This window comes from Columba livia, chromosome 1 (genome assembly GCF_036013475.1).
Source record: "Columba livia isolate bColLiv1 breed racing homer chromosome 1, bColLiv1.pat.W.v2, whole genome shotgun sequence".
Classification (NCBI taxonomy): Eukaryota; Metazoa; Chordata; class Aves; order Columbiformes; family Columbidae; genus Columba; species Columba livia.
Window position 1 is genome coordinate 191,884,116 of NC_088602.1, and position 23,683 is coordinate 191,907,798.

The 23,683-nt window shown below is 38.6% G+C and overlaps 1 long non-coding RNA gene across 1 annotated transcript; it reads right to left on the bottom strand.

Annotated features, from left to right (window-relative positions):
• Positions 1–6,450: 6,450 nt before the first annotated feature.
• Positions 6,451–11,449, bottom strand: LOC135578227 (uncharacterized). Its single transcript, XR_010469602.1, has 2 exons — positions 9,968–11,449; positions 6,451–7,500 (listed from the first exon to the last, which is right to left on the bottom strand). It is a non-coding gene; the product is annotated as an uncharacterized LOC135578227 (long non-coding RNA).
• Between the last annotated feature and the right edge of the window lie 12,234 nt (positions 11,450–23,683).

Genomic DNA, 23,683 nt, shown 5'->3' on the forward strand with positions numbered 1-23,683 from the left:
ACTTTAAACTTCTTGTATAAAATGTGAAAGGTAATTTTATGTAACGATTACCTTCAACCAGAATTTCTTGCATCTGATAGAGTAATGCATGAAGAATAGCGAAAACCAAAAACCTATGTATGTGTTTTTGGAATAGGGGAGATTACATATGCTGTATATGGCGTTTTACTTGATACCTTCTTATTAGTAGAAGAGAGCTGTCAATGAACTGAAAAGAGCACAATAGAGGTTTACCAAGACAGTTGTGAGGATGGAGCATGGCATACAAGGAGAAGTTGAAAGAACTCATGGGACAATGCCTTGTGCAATCTGGTCTGTTCTTTTCTTTCAAGGTTGGACCAGATAACCTCTCGAGGTCCTGTCCAGCTTACATTTTTCTGTGATTATGACATACTTTCATGGGCACATGGACAGTGTTGTTCCACCTTGTGCATGTCACATTATGACCCTTCTCCTCTCAGACAAGGGTGGTGCTGCCAGAGAGCTCCCTGCTTCAGTGCCAGTGACAAAGACGAGCTTTGAATCCACTGTGAACATGGTGTGTTGGTCATAGGATAGAGGACTCCTTGCTGCTTTGTTTTGTCAGGTTGTTTTAACAAAATGCAAAGTTTAAATTGTAAAATGTCCTTTAGACTAGAAATGAGAAATTATGCAGCTGGGTTAGTGGCCACAGAAAATGCCTGGAGAAAAAAGCCCTCTTCATAAGTGAAATTTTTAATAATGTGTTCCTTATCAATATATGGATCTAGGACACACAAAATCTGCTACACAACTTTCACTTCCCTCATGGATGTCACCTTAATTTTGAATAAATAAGATGGTGAAATTTGGCATGGTACTCATAGTGGGCACAACTCAGAAATAAGTATTCTCTCAAATAACTGTTGGGGTTTGGGTTTTTTTTTTGGTTGCCTGCTTTTGTGTGTGTGTGTGTCTTCGTTTCTTTATTTGTCTATTTTATTTTGTTCTGTCATTGTCATCATTATCATTATTCCTATTCAGTGGCTTTATTATGCCTTTGGAAAGAACATCTGAAGCATCAAAAAAGCATTTCTGGACAGAGTTTATATGAGTCCCGAGCATGAATGAATGTAGACCCTTAAAAAAAGACGAGCTTAGAAAATTATTGTTAGGCTCGAATTCTAGGAATTGATACAGTCTGGTAGTAAAAATACACAAATGTGACAGCTAAAAATAGCTTGATTTCCTTTGATTATGAGAACAGGTGTTTCTATTTATAAAAGGGAATAGTGACTAGATTTTTAATACTGTGTTTATTGCCATATATTTAAATTGAGATGAGAAAAATCTCAATCATGGTTCTCTTCATTTATCCATCTAACGTTATACTTGTTTCTAAAAATTTTTGTACACCTGAAAGCTTTTTAAGCATGCTGTCAGAAAAAGCAGATGCTGAGGACAATGTAATTGAAGTCATTCTTTGATTAAAAATAAAGATTTTGACTGAAATAGGAAATCAGTTTTACAGCTCAAGACATCTAGTAAAGGAATAAAATAATCCTTCTAATTAAGAACAGTCAATGGATGAGAAAATTCAGATAAATAATAAAATAATTAAGGATAAATATATACAACATTTTTATGAAATATTTTAAAAGAAAATGGAAAAGGCATTTTTTAAAAAATAATTCAGAATTAGAAAATATTAGCATGACTGTTTTTAGTGACTGTCTCAAACATCAGAATATGGAGTATTTAGTCAGATTTCATATCCAAGAATATGCTTGTCTTAAAACTGAGTTAAAACTCAGCATCTGATTTTCTGTCATCTGTAGCTGAAAGTTGACATCCCCCTCAGCTTCTAAATTTGAAAAAAAAAACAACAAAACTTGATGTATCAGAATTGCTAAAAGAAAAGACTATGCAAAGTATATATCTGATGTGGTAAACATGGCTAATGGAAATCCAAGTGAGACGTGACAGCATTATGCTAGATACATAATAATGAATTAAGATCCTTCTCTCTCTTGGATTGTCTACAACCGACAAGACACAAGAAGAGATAAGAGGAGGTTTGTTGACTCCAAGAGGAGTCAAGAACAAAGCATCGCAGCTGAGGAGGGTGGGAAGAAGGTTTTGTTTTAATTTGTCTTGTTTCTGACTATCCAAACCAATTTTAATTGTGAATAAATTAAATTCATTTTCCCCAGGCTGAGTCTGTTTTGCCCATGATGGCAATTGCCAACTGATCTTCCTGTTTTTACCTTGACCCATGAGCTTTTCTTTTTTGTCTTCTTGTCCTGCTGCAGGGGAGGACTAAGAGAGTGCCTGGGTGGGTGTCTGGCCACCAGTCAAGGTCAAGCCACTGCAATCGCAGAGGATGGTAATGTCGTACAAGAATATTAAGCAATGAAATATAGTGGCCTAATCCGAACTAGAGAGCCACTGACACACGTGTTTAAATAATTTTTTCTGAGATTGGTCTTTAGTGATAAAGTAATTACTTTTATCTATAATAAATATAGCAATCTCGACACATACAGAGAAAGGAAAAAGGTCTCCAGATAAATAGCAAAATGGTACTCATAACCAGAATAGGAAAAAAAAAAAAAAATAAAAGGCACATTCAGTGTGATTATTGAAATTGTTGTTTTCTGACATCCTGCAATTTTATTTGCATAGATTTCATAATTTATTGACAAGAGCAGTGAGAACTATATTTACACTATTTCATCATGGAAAAAAAAGAGGGGTTTTTTTGGCTTTGCAAAACCTAGTTGTCTAATTTTGTTGCCTTTCATAAGAAAAGCTCTGGTCCAAAAAAGAATCATCATAGGAAAAATCAGTCCAAATTTCTCTTGCTTTGGAAAGCTATGAGCATGACAAAGCAGGAGATTATGGTGGAAACTGTTTTGCAACTGTAACTATAGTGGCCTAAGTGAATGCCTGCTCTTATGTGCGAAGATGTCCCAGATGAATACTTTTACTTCAGAAAGTACCATTGTGCTCAAATCCCAGGCAGCTGAACAAAATGTCCTTGGTGTTTTTGTGGCAGGCAGTTCATAGTCTCAGTATGTTGTTCTGAAATGGGAGAGAGTAGGTGTACACCAGGGCGTTCACATGATTTCCTGTTTAGAGAGTTATTTTTCTGATGTTCATCTCAACATTCTACCTAGGGTAATTTTTCTCCTAAATTCTCCAAAGCACATGATTAAAGAAGAGGGTTAAATGGTTGATTTAATTAAGTTAAAAGCTCTATCTAAAGTAAGTGCCAGCTACCAAAAAACATTTGGAAAACCTTCAGTTTTATCGTTACTTTCCGGAATGGGCATTCTTCCAGACACTGAATCAAGAGGCAGAAAAACCTGCTTAGAAAACCTTATCGAGTCAATACACATTCTTCTTCTCCCACATCAATATCTCCCAGATGTCTTGAAGCACAAGCTCTAGCAGCTTCCTGCCTACCCCAAAAACTGGTAAATCTTTTTGAAGATATTAGTGGAAGGAGCATTGTAATAACATCTATAGTATTCCAGACAGGTATAGAGGATCCCACCACAATATGCCCTACACAAAAATGAGAAGTTCTTGTTCTACAGGAGTTATAATCCAAGAATGACAAAAGCGAAACTATTTATCTCAAAAGGCTTAACTGATGCAGAAGTTTAAAGAATAAGAAGGACAGAAGCATATTCTCTTTCTGTGCTGTATGTCACCTTGGGAAAACATATGCAACTTTCCCCTCTAGTGAATGGAAGAAGTTCAGAGCCTAGAGCTGCTGCCATATGGATGTGCCTTGTAGGTACAGGTGCCTTGGGCTCCATGCCATCTCTATTTTTTTCTCACCAATTGCTGTATAGCAACCCAGCCAAGCCTGTGTCCCACCTGGGACAATATCTACACTCTGCTAGGTACAACCTTTGAATGCCACAAATGAATAGGAACATGCAGCAACATGGGCAGGGGACTTCAAGAGCAGGAATGGCAATACTGACCTCACATAACCTGAACAGCACCTCTGTTAGGATGACTCAGTGTGGCACTAGCGTCAGCAATCCTCAATGTTAACCAATGGCACATGTGGAAGGAGAGGGAAGGTTCAGAAGTAAACAAGTATTTAGGCAATGGAGCCTTTTAAAAGTTCAAGATACTTGGCTTACACTGTGTCTCAGTGGAAAGGAAGATGCAGCTGAGAAGGGAGATTTGAAGATTAAACAGGCAAAAGTTGAAAAAAGGAATAAGACAATTACATTAAATCCAAGTAAACAGGACAAAACAACAAACTGTCAGAAATGAAGGATCATCAATTAACAGCTTCAAAAAAGACAAAGTAGGTGTCAAAAACCAGAAACAAGAAAACAAGCATTCACACAGGAAGACTGAGTTCACCTCCCACTATTTCTTTCTCTAATTCTGGTGTCCTTATTAATGGGATTACAACTAAACCAGTATGCTGAGAAGCCCAGCTAGGAATGCCAGGTCTCAGCTCCCTCCAGATGGAGACCTGCTCTGTGTGGGTTGGATCACAAGATTTGTTCCAGGGTAGGGAGTGTGCAAACTCGCTTCCCATGAAAATATGGAAACTTCACTCTGTGTGAAAATATTGAGAATCTATCTGAATACACAACTCTTTCCTTCAACATAGTTTTCCATGAGAGAGAGTAATCCAGCTCTACATTTTTCAACAGTATACCCTAAAGGTTCTTCCCATGGCTACACATACTTTAAGGATCAAAGATAGAATGTGAGAGAACTGTATTTCACTTACAATCACAAAATATAACTTCTTTGGTCTCTTCAAGTTTAAAACAGGGATTTGTATGAGCTACATCTTACATCTGTTTTGGGCCCCAAATGGGCATTTTTCCTCACCAACTTAGTGGCCTTCTACTATGGAGTAACTACATCAGTGGACAAAGGAAGGGCTACAGATGTCATCTATCTGGACTTCTCCAAAGCTTTTGACATTGTCCCCCACAACATTCTCTCTAAATTGGAGAGGTATAGATTTGATGGGTGGATTGTTCAGTGGATGAGGAACTGGCTGGATGGTTTCATCCAGAGAGTAGTGGTCAATGGCACAATGTCTGGATGAACACTGGTGACAAGTGGTGTCCCTCAGGGGTCTCTACTGGGATCAGTACTGTTAAATATCTTCATCAACAACACAGTGGGATCACGTGCACCCTCAGCAAGCTTGCAGAAAATGCCAAGCTGAGTGGTGCAGTTGACACACCTGAGGGATGGTATGCCATCCAGAGAGACCTGGACAAGCTCAAGAAGTGGGCCCATGTGAACCTCACAAGGTTCAACAAGGACAAGTGCGAAGTTCTGCACCTGGTTTTGGGCAACCCCCTATACTGATACAGGCTGGGGAATGAAGAGATCAAGAGCAGCCCTGTGGAGAAGGGTATGGGGGTAGTGGTGAATGAAAGATTGGACATGAGCCAGCAATGAGTGCTTGCAGCCTGGAAGGCCAGTTTTATCTCAGGCTGCATCAAAAGGAGAGTGGCCAGCAGGTTGAGGGAGGTGATACTCCCCACTTCCTGTGCTCTAGTGAGGCCGTACCTGCATCCAGCTCTGGAGCTCTCAGTACAAGAAAGACATGGACCTGTTGGAGAGGGTCCTGAGGAGGCCACAAAAATGATCAGAGGGATGGAACACCTCTCCTGTGAGGAAAGGCTGAGACAATTGGGGTTGTTCAGCCTGAAGAAGAGAAGGCTCCAGGGAGACCTTATTGTGGCCTTTCAGTACTTAAAAGGAGACTATAAGAAGGATGGGGACAGACTTTTTAGAACAGCACGTAATGACAGGACAAGAGGCAATGGTTTTAAACTAGAAAAGGGGAGATTCAGGCTAGACATGAGGAAGAAAGTTTTTACAATGAGAGTGTTAAAGTACTGGAACAGATTGCCCAGAGGGGTGGAAAATATTCAAGGCCAAGATGGATGGGGCTTTGAGAAACTTGATCTAGTTGGAGATGTCCCTGCTTATGGCAGGGGCGTTGGACTAGATGAGCTTTGAAGGTCCCTTCCAACCCAAACTATTCTACGGTTCTATGATTTTCATTAAGTAATCAGTATTCAATTGAAAACATGGGCAATGGCTTGTAAGACTTCTACCTTCTAGGTAACTTACTTTTTTTTTTTCCCCCCATCTTTTTTATTTTTGTCATCTCAAAACTTGTCTGGAAAGTCAGGGAGAAAAACATCATTCAAAGTGAGTGAGCTGCAGGCCTGCACTGCCAAACTCTCCCAAATAAAAACAAACAAAAAAAAGGGAACAGGACTGAGTCATTCTCAATGGAAAATGGAAAAGTTGGTGCAAACTTTGTGCTATGGTGGTGCATTCAATTTGTTAGGGTTTCTATAAACATTTAAACAGTGCTCTTGTGAACTCCTAGTTAGAAACTTGAGTAACTCTCTTATAGCAGTTATTTAGCAATTGACATTTCTCCATATTTAAACAGTAAGACTAATGTGGCATAAATCAACACAGTTTATTGGGAACAAAAGGAAAACACAATAATACAATAGCTCAGGGAAAGAAGAACTAAATGACAGCATGCAAGATTACAATTCTCTGCCCCAGTTTCCCAGTCCTCTCCTCACAGCTGAGGTGGCTAACTACTATCTTCCTGTTGTCATTGCACTCACACTTAGTTCATTGTGCAGGTTGGCAGGATTCTCTGTGGTACAGATAATTTTACTAGGCTCGTGGGTGATTTCAGCTGAATTGATCCAAATTCAGTGGCACACACTGATACAGTGACTGCCCTGCAGTTGCTCTGCTTCAGACTATTGATGCTTTCGTCTGTAAGTCATTGGTCAGATCCTAAACTGCTGGACACATGTCCTACCTATCCCTCCAAAGTTTCAGATGTTGTTCAGAGTAGAATTAAAGGCCCTTAGTAAGCCCTCTGCCTACAAGAGAAATGCTTCAATACTCAAATGTAATTTTCTTCCTCATTTTTGTCTTCTTTTCATCTTCTTCTGGCTCTTCCCAGAAGCCATCTGCAGTGGGCAGGGGGACTCCCCCACCCTGGGCACGCTTGCCTGTTTGCTTTCAAATATGAATGCCAACATTATATTCACTTCAACAGTAAAACTTCACAGCTTATTTTTAAACAGAAAATTTATAAACTGTTATATAACTGACATGCAACAGAGGCCTGGCCTATCCAGTTAATTCACTTTTTTCAAAAGTAGCTGCAGACAGAGCATTCACCAGTTTGGCAGGAGCCTCCACACCTCTCCAGGCATTCTGAACTGCTTTTCTCCTGTTTCAATGTCAGTTATTAAAAGTAAGCTCATTCTTTTTCATGGCTTCAGACCGCCAGGTTTATAGCAATTTATAACAGCTCCAAATACCTCCAAGATAAATAGACTATAGGTAGTAACATACACGAGTGATTCCATGCATTCCTATGTTCCCTATAAGTGATGGGAATGAAGGCTGTCCAGAAGCAGAGAAAATATATCGATGAAAGCCTCGCTCCCACAAAGCAGTGAACAAGGCTGAAGTAATCTACCACGTCCCCTGTAAAAAAGCACAGGAAAAAAACTGTCAGTTCCACCAAAGATTAGTACTTAATGGTGAGGGTAAAAAATAAGGAGAGTTTGAAGTACTAAATTAGAAAACAGTTTCATGTCCCCCAGCCTGAAGCAGAATGAATAGAGGGATTATAAGTGAGAAGCAGAAAGCCCAGGTCTCCCTGGGAAGCTGACCTAATGGCTATCTACATGATTGTGGTTTCCAATACAGAATCAAAACAGTTTCTAGTAGCAACTAGTTGTAAACATTTGGGATCCTGAAGGTAATGAATTCACTGTCCAGCTAACAAACAACAGAGTTATCAAGTGCTACAATTCTGATCCTGTAAATATAATACCAGCGGATATCGGTGAGCTGCTTCGATCCAAACACCTCACACTGAGCTAATGCTTTTCTTTAGAAAACAAACACATGCAGATGGGATTTGTTGTCAGAATGGGATCAGAACTGTAAATGAATGAGTTCATTCACAATAATGTTGCTGCTGTAGGAGCAGGTCCTTGCTAGTTGCTGGGAAGAGCATATTGTTTTTTATCAGGTAAACATAAAATGTTAGTCTTCCTCTGTTTACAAGGAAAGAGGACACAGAACCACTCAGTGAAAGTCACATGGATTACTTTTCAACCCTGTAAGGAAAAAGTCTCTCTTTGTACAATGAATTTGCATAATAGGTGTAATTCTATTGCCAGTGAGTGGTAAATACAAAGCTGCTATGACACAGGACTTCTACTTCCATTCACCTCATAATAATCTTGTCAGGAAATTGTGCCTTCTCACATCTGGAAGCAGTGGAGCACAGCACAGAGAAGTGACCTCCCAAGGAAATGCATCTGGCAGCATCAGTGGCAAAAGCAAACTCCAACATTTCCAGAGTCTTTAGGCACTGCTTTGTCTATCGCATTACAGCGCGGAAACGCTTTTGTAGCTTACAGTTAAAGATGCTAGGAAGAAGCAAGAATACCCATTCCCAGTTTTTTGTGGTGGTTATTTTTTTTCTTAGCTGATGGTGTACAAGAAAATTTTTCCCTTTTTTCAAGACAAACATGAAAGTAGAAAAATGTCCCACAGAAAACATCATAACTACATTTGCAACCAGCTTGAGAAGATCCATGTTCTGTGATCCCAGGAGAGCACATATGTTTCAAGTTTACCTCTCCATCTAGCTCACTTTACCAATTTTTCCTAGTTTCTTAAATATGTTCCATAAAAGAAAGATCTTCTTTTCTAAAATAAGGGTTAAATTGAAACCTAAATAAGGTTGCTGTCTTTTATTAAAAAAAAAAAAAAATCTGGATGAATATGAGGTACAGAATTCCCTGTCCCAAAGAGCTTTTCATCAATCACAATTCTGTGCTCATACCTATATCCTTTATGATCAACTACTTAGGCAGATACCTTATGGCACATCTATCGGTTGACAGCTACTCGCTTTGAAAATTAGCCCAGTTATTCCTGGGCTCACCTTACCTGGTTTAATGGATGAGTCAATGGAGAGTCAGGTGATATAAGTGAGCAAATATTTTCCTTTGGAGTTGTGGGCCTCTGTTCCCATGGTCTGTTGGAGGGACCCTACATAACTCTGCTTCTAACTTTGATGTCCCATACCAGACCTAGCTGTAGGTGAGATATATCTGGGCTCAAATGTCCAAATTACATGGGCTTGCTTCTGATTTCATTGGATTGGCACACAGGTAATTTCAACAGAGCTACTTTTGTGCAAACAAGAGCACATCAAGATTTTAAGGGAGGGTGTTCAACACATTTAGGTTCACTGGGGAGATGAGCCCTAGCTGAGTTTCCCATGAGCAGGATCCTCTGGACAGTCAATTCTTTTCTTGCAATTTACCTGGAAATTCAGCCATGATAGAAAGATTTATTGGCTAGTAGCATCATGTACATCAAATGGTTTAAGCTGGGGATGCCTGTTTGTGAAAGTTAGTCTGTCCAGGCTCTCTGGTGCAAAGAGCTATACAAAAGATAGTTTTTCCAGGCAGGGTAGTGATGAACTCTTCCCAGGGCTCTTGGAAACTCATATAACATACTTCATATGGGTGCAACACATTCTCCCATCCCACTCTGTACCTGGCTGGATCTCCTACAACCTCTTTCATTCTTCCCCATTTCCAAGTATGTCCAATATCAGACTAGGAGTCAACACAGCTATTAGGCCTCTTTAAAGCAAATTGAAAACAAATGTTCCTGAAAAATCCTTTTTCTTTGAAAATCATACAAGCACACACTATAAATCTGGCCATGCTTAATGTTATGAATGTCAATGAAGAGCACCGGATTTTACTGCTGTCTTTGAGGGGAGTAGCAGTTGACTTAAGAGAGGGAGACAAAGCCAGAGAGATGCAGAGGCATTTAATGAATCATTGACAAAGAGATTGGAGGGAAGCTGGTAACGATGGTAACTTCTGTCAAAACCTTCTTTTGTGAGGTAAGACCTTACCTGTCTGTGACTAGTAACGCCAACTGATTTACAGATGGCATATAAGTTCTTCCCAGGGAGGCTCAGGGCCAGCTCCAGGCTTATCAGCATCTCAAGAAATTAGTACACTGCCACTTCAAGAGCCACAGGCTAAGTCTGGGTGTAGAAAACAGAAGAACAGATAGACAGAATAGAACGGATAGACATCTGTCAGGACAACAACAAATGTGGGGCTTACTGCCACCAGAGATGACAGTCATCCTTATTTCCCATCACCACCCCTTGGTTACCAAAACCTGCACCTCCTAAGACCAGTATGAGTCAATGGAGATTTTGAGGTCTGCCTGCCAGCACAGCACTTACCTGGGACTCAGGCTGCTTTGCTGTCCTCTGTAAGTGCATCACTTTCAGAAATTCCCTCCTCTGATCAACCTTAATCTCAGCCTTGATGCTGTCTAAGCCATCTCAGTCATGTTGCCCAGAAACATCGTACATGTCTTTTTTTAGTAACATGCAGTTTAAGTGAAATCAGACCTGTCTTGTTACAGGTCATAGAATTGAGAAGGGACATAAATGAAAACCCAGTATGAGTCATTTAGATCTGTAGATGGAAGTAGTTCTGCACTGCTATACTGTGTATGGTGGACACTGAACCCTGTGTAAAAACAAAGTCATATTACATACTTTGAGAAACATATTTGAATGGGCTGGCTGCCAAGGTGATCAATTTGACCATAAAAAAATATTCATTCTCTGGTGTCTGGGTTATTTAAAAAATGGTTGGCAAAATTTGCTTCCACTACATAAAATAAATTAGCAGATTTAGTTCAAAATAAACAGTTAAGAAACTTTGGAGTCACCATAATAAAAAACAAACAGCAATTAATAACACTTGAAAAAATGAAAAACTAACCAAGCAAAAAGGTTAAAACACGTTCTTCCTTTTGTACACGGAATTAAGCACAACATTAGTAAATTATAAATTCTCCAGGAGTCAATTTGGATAGAATTATTCAGGAGGAATGAGGGGGTACATGCCCAGAGCAGATGATCTCTTCCTTTTTATCCCACTGCATGTTAGCCCGTGCAGCTGGGTTCATCTGCTGCATAGGTGACATCTCCTGTCTTGATTCCCATATTCCAGTATGGGAAAACAGCAGGTGCACCCAGACAGTGTTCAGAGATGCCTTTGTCCATCTATTCCAGTCACAGATAGAATGTATTGCTCTTAGATTTGTTCCTGCTGTAACAGAGATAAGAGAATTCACTGAAAGAAGATAAAATAAGATGTTAGATTTGCTTAAAATATGACATGCATAAGGGCAATGACACTATAACTCACTAAATATAAATTCTGCAGTGATCTGTAAAGGTTATTCCCTCAAGATGTGTCCTAAGTATTATGTGTAACCTCTTAGTCAGCCACTTTCGGAATCCCACCTTTTTCTTACAAGTTGCTGGGAAGATTCAGATTTAGATGGTGGGTACGTGGGGAAAGGGGAATTAAATGCTCGAGAAATGCCCACAGAAAATGGAGGATCTCTACTACTACCATGTGGGATGAGCCACATTTACAGAATAATAGCACCAATAGCACCAATAATAGCACCATCACTTACCTTTTAACTTACTAGAAAAGGGTTACACCCTTGTTTATGCAGCCTGTCCTTTGGGTAAAGACTAGATAGATATAGATATAGATATAGATATAGATATAGATATAGATATAGATATAGATATAGATATAGATATATAGATATAGATATAGATATAGATATAGATATAGATATAGATATAGATATAGATATAGATATAGATATAGATATAGATATAGATATAGATATAGATATAGATATATCTGTATATATTTGTATTATATATGTATATATTTGTATGCACCACATATTTGGAAGAAACTTAGGTCATACCAGTTTTATGGCAGATCTGTTATTGGATTATCTTCTGATTCGGTGCATTGGAAACACAAAAACAACAGTATTGTCAAGAACCCTGACAACTCTATTAGTTTTAAATTATGGAAACATGCAGGACAAACCATATACAATGGACACAGTGAAGCATTCAGAAAGATTGCGTTATGTGACAGTATGTGGGGGAATTAACATGATCAGCAATTTGTTTTCTTACCGGTATATTTCCAGTCTCATCTTCTTGTAATACTGTCAAGAGTTACTGTGGTTGCTGAAGAATACACTTAGAAGTATTCTGCTAACTGTTTAGTTAGTTGGAGTAATAGTCAACTTCGTCATAAATGTAAATTTACATAACCTAAATATTGGGAAAAAAAAAAGTACTAATGGAATTTTATGAGTAATTCACTATCCTTTCCGAATACAGAGATTCCTGTCATTTACTGCACTAGCACATCTTTTCTGTCAGAAATGAGATTTACTATTACATTTTAACTTCTCCTAATTTCTCTGCAGAAGAAATGCAATTATATGAGAAGCTGAGAAAGTTTTAATTCTGATGTATAGAGTTCCATCCCTATACCTTTATTCTTTGTTTTTCTTTTTTTGGACAGACAAGTGGTGAAAGATCAATGGTAGAGCTTTGGGCTCAATTATGCCATCAGATAAGCAGTATATCTCTAAGATTCTCTAGCTAATTTATACACAAGAGATGCTTAAATTGGTTCTTTTGTATAAGTTAACATGCACTGAAAGTTCTGCCATTGGGAAGAATGTCAATCAAATCAAGATGATTCACACAGAAAGCAAGAACAGATGGTAGGTGATGAGTGCTGATTTTGGAAAACAGAGAAAGTACTATAAGAGAGAATTTTGCCCTGCTAAGCAAACTACTTTGTTCTGACTGCCACTGTGCAATTTTTCCTATTTGATGCAACCTTTAAAAGTGATGGGTTAAACACACTTTCTTAATCAGCCACTTAGAAGTACTTAGATTGTAGACTAAAAATGACTATGACAATTACGTATGTGGGCAAGAATTTTAGTGAAATCTACAAGAACAGAGGTAACTTCTTCATGTCATTCTTAGGGTAATGCTACCAGTAATCCTCAAAATCACAAATGTCATATATTACTGAAGCAAAATATAGAATAAATTAATTCAAAGTGAGAAGTACATTGTGTAAACAGTTTCTGCTTGTCTGAAACTTCACACAACTTTAAATTTTAGGGTTATAGATTTGTGAATTTTCTTCAGACACCGCATAAATTATTAAAAATCTTCAAATTTGATATAGATCACCATGTATGTGTGTGGATCTTACATGCAAATACTCTGCTATGCATGAGATTAGAAAGAATTGCACCTTATAGTCAGATCTTTTTTTCTTTCTTTCCCTCTTTCTTCTGCAAATACTGTAAAAGAAAGAGAGTCCTAGGGTCAATTAAAAAAGCCAGAGCCATATTATCTTGTGTCCACTCCCAATTGTCATGCAACCATTTTCTTGATTATTTGTACATGTTTTTCTCTATGGCCCAAATTTCCTTTAAGCTAATACCTTTTATGCTGGCTCTTGTTCTATGTGCCTGCTTCAAAGTGGCGCACCTCATCGGGAAGGTATTGCAGAAGTTTAGAGTAAATCCAAGAACCCCAGAGCAAAGCTTCAGGTGTCAGCTCCCACAGGGTGACAGGGTCACCATTACACTGTGGGGTTGAACAGCCTAAATCTCAGGAAGCAGTGATATGAATGTCTCATGAGATATGTATCTATAACATGTAGGAAAAAGAAAAAGTTGTTATTAACAACTGTAGTGTGATGGATACTTCTTGAAAGCTCACATGGCCAGTGGAATAAAAAAGTCTTTACTGTTTCTGAAAACAAGAGATAAATTTTCTAAGGGTCCTCAATTCTATAGCAGGTAATAATGCAACATTGGATCTCATTTTATTGGATGAAGGAGAGTTGGTCTTTATCATAAGGATCCATGGCTGTTCAGGCACAGGTGGCTACCATTCAGTGATACAAGTACAATATTCTACTGAATATTGCAGTATTCAGTGATATATATGTACAGGGACTTTAAGAGTATCAATTTCCAAAGCTTAAAGTGTAGTTGGAATTAGTAAGGGAACTAAAAACTTAGACTGATTTGTATTAAAAAAGACTATTAGATATTGCAGGACAGGTGGCCATCCAAAATCCTTGATTCTACTAGTACGAATAAGAATAATGTAGGACAAAAGACATCTTACACAGAGATATGTGAGTAATGTCAAAAATTTATATGTAAGAACGGAAAAAAGGAAAAAGCAAACCAGAAGAACTACCGCTTATCACTTTGGAAACTTTATGAATTCAGTAAAAATAAGAAGGCACTTTATTAAAATAATATGACAAAGCCTCTAGAAAAGGATTTATGTACCTTGTTAAATATACCTAGTGGAACTGAACGAAATGAATTTTAGAAAAAGGCAGAAAAGACTGCTTCCAACATGAACTAAGAAGAGCAAGTTGTGAAGAAGCATCTGCTAAGATTAAGGAATTTTGGAACAGTATGTTAGTACTTCAACCAAAATCTTTAACAAAGTGGCTGAGAAGTGTTACAAACTACCTTAAACAAATTCAGGAAAACTTCAACAGAATCAGAAATCACTAATATTCTTCCAATATTTAAAAGGAATAGGGAGCATTTAATAGCTGTGGATTGATTCTGCATGGAATTATGAAATAGTAATTAGAGCCTCAGCAAAGAATTTAAGGTTATAAATATGAGCAAGAATAGTTAGTGTGTTTATTTGTAGAAGGTCTGTCTTATATAACAATCTTGTTATACTTTCTGGAAAAGTTATAAATCTAGCTAGAAAATGTAACTGTGTTGATATTGTATCCTTGGATTTTTCTGAGTTAATTGAAATATTACCTTAACATTTGACTTTAAAAAAAAAAAAAAAAAAAGAGTAAATGGAACTAGCAAGGCGTACATTTGAGGGACTAAGAACATTGGCTAACTGAGAAATCTTAAAACACGGTCAATGTAAACTCATTGACGAGTAGAACTTTTCCTAACAAAATCCCTCAGATACTTTTTTTGATCCTGTGTACTTTTACTTAGTGACCTAAGCAGGGAAAAATTGCCTCTTCTGTCCTTCCTAGAGGATATAACATTTGATAGGATAGTAAATAATTAGGGATGCAAATCACTATAAAAGAATAATCTGAATCATATGCCTAAAGAATCACAAATAAGTAAAATGTGTTTTAACAAAACCTGTAACCAGTTTGTTATGGGAAGTGGCGGTCTCACCATGTCTTTAAGCACTCCCTTTAACTGCTTTTTATAGATTTTATTCGGTTTCTGCAGAAAATCCTTAAAGACTGTGAATTCTAATGTTTGGGCAAGATGGTCATTATAGTCTGGCTTGGAAATATGTGATTGTGGGAAAATATGAGTCCCTCTCAGCAGCTGCAGAGAATGTAAAAACTTCATTGCATTTCACGTTATGATCATTCCTGAAGCCTTGTAGTATGAAAAAAACCTGTATCTCATCTGATCCTAAAAGATCCTGGAGAAATTTATTCCTCCAATAGCTAAATGTACTGTGATTTTGCTCCCAGATGTCTGGGTACATGGCCTCATTGAACTCCTCAGAACAAATGAATCACCATATTTCTGGTCAAGAACCAATTTCTATAGTTTAGGTTTGCAAGGCTGTAAAAGAAAGAGTACATGGGGTAGCAGAAACACACTGCTGTGTATGAAGTATGAGGTCACCAAGACAGATCTGACACAGACCCTTCCTAGCTGGAACCTGTACCAGCACCGGGAGCTTGTCCCAGTGGTCTCACATATAAAACCCCTGGTATTGAGGGATGGTACTGCACTTCACAGCACATTCCCAAGCTGAGTGCACAGAGAGCATCAGGCAAACAGCTGTGATGGTTCTTTCTGACCTCCAATTCTGTTAAACCATCCCACTGTCTGCCCTACCCATTCTGGATTTCAGACTTTCTTTAGGTCTTTCCTGCTTCCCTCTCTAAAGACAATAGCTGATGTATTGTCTAAAGCACATCCAGCCAAAAATTAGACAGAACTAGCATCAGATTCAACTTTTTTTCAGAACCCAGGTACTTGGTTAAAAAAATAAGGGGGGGACAACTGGAACAATATTTTCCTCATGAAATCTCTTTCAGCTAATTTACTTGCATGTAGTAACAGCAGATAAAAATTCACTCTGAAGTGTGGCTTTGAAGCTGGCAGCATCTCTCCTATTTATTTTTTTTTTCCCTAGCAATGTCAGACACTTTGATTTGGAATGTACAACAAAGGTATAATCTTTCAGATTCAGATTAAAGAAAAACAAAACCACAATTCTTGTCATGTGAAGCCAGTAGATTGTCCAGGCTTTTGCTTCTGTATCATCCAGAGTTCGTCACCAGGGATACAAAATTATAAAACTCTAAATCCTACAACCAATCACTATGTTTTTTAAGGGGGTGTTGGTTTCACATGCTGAAGTGTGTGCACCAGTTTATAGTAACTAAGAAAAGCTCCTTTCTGTCTGCCATAAACCAAGCTGACTCAAGTAATTACAGTAAGGTGGTTGTTTAAAGTGGGTTTCTCCATGTGTGGCATCTTGCTCAACATCTGGTTCTAGTTAAATACTTTTCTGAGGTTTTGGTGTATATTGCTGTATTGAATCTGCATTTCATTTCAAAGCAAGACTGAGCATAAAGCTAGAAGTTCACCTGATTTGTACAAAGAAAAGTACCACAAAACAAATGTTATTGCCCAGTTTGTGCTTAGAGAATTAGGTGTTATCACATGGCAATTTTTGTCCTAAATCTGCTGCTTGTGATTTTTTACTAGAAATGCTCATTTAGCTACCAGTTGTAACCATGCCTAAGGGTGCACTGAGGTCACCTTTCTCTAAGATCTTTTATGCACCATGTTGCACAAAGTAGGTTTTCAGGTGCTATGAGTACATGCAGCTTTTGTGACTGATAGAATGAGAAACCAGGTTTTTTAATGGAATAAAATTAAAATGTAGTGGTTTATTTCAAGTTTTTATGTAATTAATAATAATATATTTTTACTAAAAAATCATATTACATAACATAGTTTAGCATCTGATTTAGTCTTGTAAAAAGCTAGCATTAACATAAAGCACATATTCACCTATACTTCAGCTGGCTCAGCCAATTAAGCAACCAGAATATAGCCTTCCTAGTGTACAATCACATCTCACTTCTATATCAGTTTTCATGTGATTGTTAGTGACCTGAGCATTATGACACTTCAGCTCTCCAGACAGCTATCACTTCTGTCAGTCAAATGGTTTGACCTTAACTTGATGAAGCATCAGCATACTAAACTGCAACTAAACCAGCCCCTCCAAAGGACATCACATTAATTTTTCTGACAGAATTTAAAAACATACTCTCACAATTTTCATATGCATACATCCACAGAACCAACAATCTATGTTTTGTTTTATTTAAGTTTGTAAGATTCTTAAAAATTTCCTGATCTGTCCATTTTTTTACCTGAAATTCCTGCCACTGCAAACCATCCTTACTGTACACCACAATCAGCAGTGAAAGCTCATAATCGGTTTTGCAGCAGCAGCAGAACATAGTTTAAGGACATACAAGGTTGCATTTTGTTGCATCTTAGATGTATGTGTCCAGTAGCTACAGTGAAGAATTACTTCCTATTTCTGTGGTTCCTCCTTCCTTCAGTGATTTCAGTAATTCTCTGAACTTTGTCTCAGCTTCCCATCATCTACATTGACTGATTTTTCCAGTAGCCATTCTTTTGCCTTGTTTTTTTTTCTGTATTACACCTCTGCCCTTCTGAGAATTTTAATCTTGTCTCAGCAATTGCTTCTTAACTCTTCATTTCATTAGTATAATACTCATTGTGTCTTCCTGACTACCTGACTTCATTGAAAATAATTTCTCCAGCTGCACCTCCCAGAGATCTACAGACCAGTCAGCCTCCCCTTGACCCCTGGAAAGGTGATGGAGTAGTTAATCCTGGAAATGAGTTCCAGAAACAGGAAGGACAAGGTCATGAGGAGTTGTGAGCATGGATTCACAAAGGGAAAGTCATGGTTGGCCAACATGATAACCTCCTACAATGGACTGGCTTGGTAGATGAGGCTCCCCTCAGTGGTAGTTATTGCCTACCTAGGCTACAGCAGTGGATGATGCCTACTTAGACTACAGTAAGGTTTTTGACGCTGTCTCCCATAGGATCCTCAAAGAGAAGCAGATGAAACATGGCCTGAATGAGCAGACAATAAGGTGGACTGAAAACTGGTTGAACAGTCTGGCCCATAGGGTGATGGCACACCCCACATATGAGTAAGGGCTGAGAGAGCTTGAATTAGTGAGGGAGAGACCATGCACCCACAGCCAGCAGCACGTCAATGAATCTCAGGTGTGTGGAAGAAAACTGTTCAGACTGAGACCATGGCCACATCTCAGAAATACCTCATTAAACACCATCGAGCCTTATGTTATAAAGCTGTCAGCTCCCAGAGACTGCTGTGAGGAGACCTTTCCTCCTCTAAACCCATAATTTCATCTCAAAGAAGTGAAATGTCTTTATAACATTGATGAAGCAAATAATGCCTTTTTTCTTGCCTGCACAGTTTTGTTTTTCTCAAGGCAGCATGACTTAGTCTGGCCCTTGTGAGGGAGCCTGGATTTCCTGTGCCTTTTCTATCAGTGGATGCTGAACTTCCTTTGGAATATGTCAGATTCTCAGCAATTAGTACTTTAAAATCATAAACCCAGAACAATTTTGTATTTGTAGTTTAGTCTTACTAGGATTTCAAGCTGCTTAAATGTCCTATAAAGACAATTTTAATATATTTTTATTTATATCATGCCTACCAGAGTAATAAAACTGATAATGCAATGACATCTGTCAACAGCAGAAAATAAAAATAACTATTTTTTAAAAAGCAAAAATAGTTGAATACTCATCACAAATGTGAACAAGGACATTATCTGTGTTCTATAGAACACTCACCTGCCAATTTATAAGCAATATGTAGTGCAAGGCATACTGAACTTATGATTCAGCTGAAACTAGTTCACCAGCAAAGGTTTCAGACTAAAAGATGTGTGAATTACAACATCAGCTTCTAGGCCTCTGAGGTACATTGTTCATTAGGTGGAAACTTCCTGATCTTTGAAAAAAACTTTAAAAATGCTCAAAGACTTCTACATGATGGATGAATATCACCTGACTGTTTAGGGTTGCTGACTTCACTGGAAGTGCCAGCAGGAAGGGGGCTTTGCAAGGCAAACTTTTAATAAACCTTAATATCACACAGGTTGTTCCATTGCAGGAAGAAATTCACTTGTTAAGAAGCTATACTGTGAAGAATGTGGTGTTATGTTTATACTCTCTCCTTCTACAGATTTTATTTTTTTTAAAGGTGGATGAAAGAAATGGCTTTGTAAAATACATGACTGATCTGCTGGGTAGGAGTAGACAGCTACAGTAGGCTATACCATAAGATATGGTTGTGTCTAGGTTTGTTTAGTTTTATTTTACTTCCAGACCATTACTATGAGAAAGCAGCAGCTTGAGCTTAATACAATTGCCCTGGTGATTTTTATAGAGCTCTTGCCATTATTGAAATTGGACTCACTATTTCCCCCAAGCATATGCCTGAATAACTGGAAGATCTGTGCATCAGAGTGGAATTAAAGAAGGGGTAGAGCTGTATTTAAAATGGTGCATAGAGTAAAAATAATACTTTTTTTGCTTTCTCCTATAATAATCTAAGGTCAGCAAGGAGACAAGTATATTCTTTGTCTTTACTAGAGGTGCAACCACTTATAGATGTGATTTGGACTACAGTGAACAATCTCTTCAGAAAGATGAAGTTTTAGTAATCTGTGGTCATCCATTTCTACAACATTGTTGTAGACAGTGTGTTTAAATCAGATTCTTCAACTTTTGCCAAAGAATGATGCCAGCCCATGAGCTCCAGAATGTCTGCAAGTGCGGGAAGTGTCAGGTCATCTTGTTCTTCAGACTATAAACAAAAATCAGTATGTCTGAGAGTAGCTTAAAAATAGAAAAAGGTTCTACATAATTACAGACTTTTACAACTGACAAAATATTCCTTATTTTAATTAACCTCTCTCCTGCACTGGCTCCCAAAAATATCCCATCTGAGACCTTAGTCATCTCCCTAAAAAGAAGCAAAATATTAAACCTACAATTTTACATTATGGAGGTCACCTTCTACAGAAACATACTGTACCACTGCATAACATTGCAACATGTTTGCTGGCAAGGAGCACCTACTTGTACACAATATTTTCATGTGGAATAACCTGGATTTGGAGGCAAACAAAATATTCTCAGACGAATACTCTAATGGTGACTCTCATAAGACTGAATAGAATATGAATCTGATCTGTAAACTGATCAAGGTCTTAACTTTGTTATATCACCAGGTGAAAAAACAAAAACAAAAACAACCAACCAAAGAAACAAATAAAAACACACACACACACACACACACACAAAATCCCACAAACAACAACAACAAAAAACCCCACGTTGTAATTAAGGTACTCTCTGTGCTATTATTCAGAATTCAACATAAGAGTGGCAGGAGATAGTTTATGGTTCTTTCAGGAGCTCATGAGAAGGTGCAATAACCAGCCAGCATATCTTCAGTGAAATATATGTCTTATATATTTTATTTGCATACTCTAATTGTATAGTTTATTGTCCAAAGGAAAATAAAATCACACAATTTCTATGATGCTCTATGATGATGATGATACTCTAATAGTAAATAGTGAGGGGGGGAAATAAAAATCTTTCTATTTTGGAGTATTGTTTCTGTACTGTAAACCACAGCTGGAGAAAGCCATTAGAATATTATATTTCTCTGCATAAAAGCATGATTTTCATCTATTATACATTAAGTATCTTGTCTAATCTAGTCTATGTATGTCGTTCAGAGTGGTTTTCACCCTTTTCTTTGGGAAAATTCTCCACAGACTTGTAGATTTTGCTGTCACAGAGGTTATCCAGACAGTTATATTTGTCCTTACTTCACACAGTTACTCATGCTTTTGCTCTCCTTCTTGCTGCTGAACGGATTCCTGTCCTTTATTGAGAAAGCCTTTAGAAATTTGTAAAGGGCATCTGCTCCTTCCTCCTGCCAGTGGGTTTCAGACTGCTATATCGTTTTCCTGTTGTCAGTGATCCTTCTGAAAGCAGTCTCTTCAAAATCAAATTTGCAATAGGTTTGTGATTAAATTGTGCACTGTGGTATCACACAGTGACCCCAGCTAGTCTTGTGTCCCATTGTGTTAGATGCTGTACAGATATGATGGTGGACATGAAAGCTGAGCCAGGGATTTTTCACAGCTAGTGGAACTTCTCTATTCCCGCAGTATTAACATGGTGTGGTAAATCTAGACCTTTATTCCCTAGCTCATTTTCATGAAGAGAAGGAGACTACAGTGGACAAGTTCTGCCTTCCAATTGGGTCAGTGCTTAGGGAAACTCATGGGAGAAACATGAGAGGAAGGACAAGTGTGGGAGCCCAGAGCTCCTAAGCACTTGGGTAATCTCTGGGGTTGAAGTTGCCACCTCATGGATTTTTTTTGCTAATTGGAATTGATATCTTTGCTGATAAAACCTGATTCTCAATGAAAAGTGAGTGAATGTCCTCCCATATTGAATTCTCCCACCTGTCCATAGAGCAGCTCCCAGCCCAGGATATGCAAACTGCTACTAGTTATTAGAAAGATGTGACTAATGCCATGGACAAAGGGTGGAAGGGTATGATCCCAGGTCCCAGAGCCTGCATTCAGTCTGTGTGCCAGCCTCTGCAGCAGTGAGACGAAAGGAGCTGTTCCAGCAAGACCTTCTAAGGCAATGGGGAGCATGGTGTTACACTCCCAAAATGAACCCATGGGAGATAGTGCACCCAAAAGTACCACAGGTATCCAGCTCATGGGCCACACTGGCCCTAGGGAGGCTGTCTCTGTGACTGTCCTTCCCTTGGGTCTTCCCTGTGGGACCCAAATGTTTCCATTATCCCAGACAGTCCAGCCCTACTTTCCCACATAAGTAAGAGGTGGCTGTTCACCTCTTTCCCTGCATTGGTTTGCTACCCCTGCCACAAATGGTCATTTTGTATTTGTCATCCCATTTTCTGCAGCTGTTCAGGCCCCATTCAACACAACATCTACCAGGGCTTGCTCTACCCAACAGTGCTGCGAGATTTCAAGCCAGCTTAAAGTCTTTGAGAGCTCTGAGACCCTCAGTCAAATGAGAAACTGTGGGCTCTGCTCTGCAAGCCTTGGCTAGTCCCCTTTAAACTCACATCTACAGAACATCTAGTTACAAATTCACAGGAAAAGTGATGTCAGCCCTGCCCACCGCACTTATGCGGCTAGTAAATCATATTTTATTTTCATTATTAACAGTTATTCCTCATGAGATCCAGTGTGATTTAATTAGTAAGTGGGGGGTGAAGGGTAGTTTTTTCCTGTTAATAATATGTATCACCATATCAATTAGAAAAAAAAATATTTGCAATCACACAATATAGAACTGTTAAAGTTTCCATGAAAAGTTTTGCTGAAGAAAAGGTATTGAGGGGGAAGGTAATACTTTGATAGTAAATCATAAATTTATACTGAAAAAATAGCACTGATCCAGAATATAGACACAGTCTGTACTTTTTTAAAAAAAAATACATTTTAAGCATAATTTTTAGGATGTATTCTTGAAACCTAGTATCAGCATGGAGGCACCCGAAAAGTCAATTTAGGTAGACATAAAGCTCCTAGGCAGACTTTATTCTAGCTGGAAAAGTATAGCCAGTAAACCAACTAGAAACAGGGTTTATACAAATTATTTAGCCCTCCAACAACGTAAACCACAGATTTAGATATCAGTTGAGGAGATTTTTGGGATACAACCACATAAGAATAATGAGGATCCACAGGGTGCACACATTCACTCACAAGAAACAAAACCAGATGCTTCTCGCTCCAGGGTACCCACAAGAAAATAATCACTTGGCCTGGGTTAGGCAAGGGCTCACTCAAGGATATATCCAGAAGGGAAAAACCACTCACCGAAAGAAGAGGAGAGGTGTGCTCAATCCTGGGAAGTCTCCTTAGATGGCATCCCAGTCTAGGGGAGGGCTCCAGTTCACAGACCCGCTGCTCCAAGAAGACCACTCGAAGGGGGTTTTTGGCAGGGCCCTGTTTTATAGCCTGGTCAGATCTGGCTGTGGTCATTATGACATAGTCCATAAGTTTCTCAGCTTCTCGGGGCACCTTCTTTATTGAGGACATTGTCAATTGACCGAGGGTCCCACCCCTCCTGCTCCCCAGCCAGGTGGAGATGAAGTCACCCTGCCCCAGGGTAGGGGAGGATGTGACTGTCAGCACCTTGGTACCACACTAAGGTGACATGGGGACAGTCACAGTAGGGTACAAATGGTGCTAAAGAGCCATCATCTGCCCTGTTGAAGGCTCCGGATCTCATCAGAGGATGTGCAACTGCCACAATCCCTTTCTGTGATGTGCAGAACAGGGGCTGTTCTTGTTCTTGTTCTTGTTCTTGTTCTTGTTCTTGTTCTTGTTCTTGTTCTTGTTCTTGTTCTTGTTCTTGTTCTTGTTCTGTCTTCTCCTTTTTATCCTTCATTTTTCTTTTCTTTTTTTCTTTTTCTTTTTCTCTCTTTTTCTCTGAAGCAGAAACAGGAAAACTTTTCATAATTTCCTCATAGATCATCTAACAG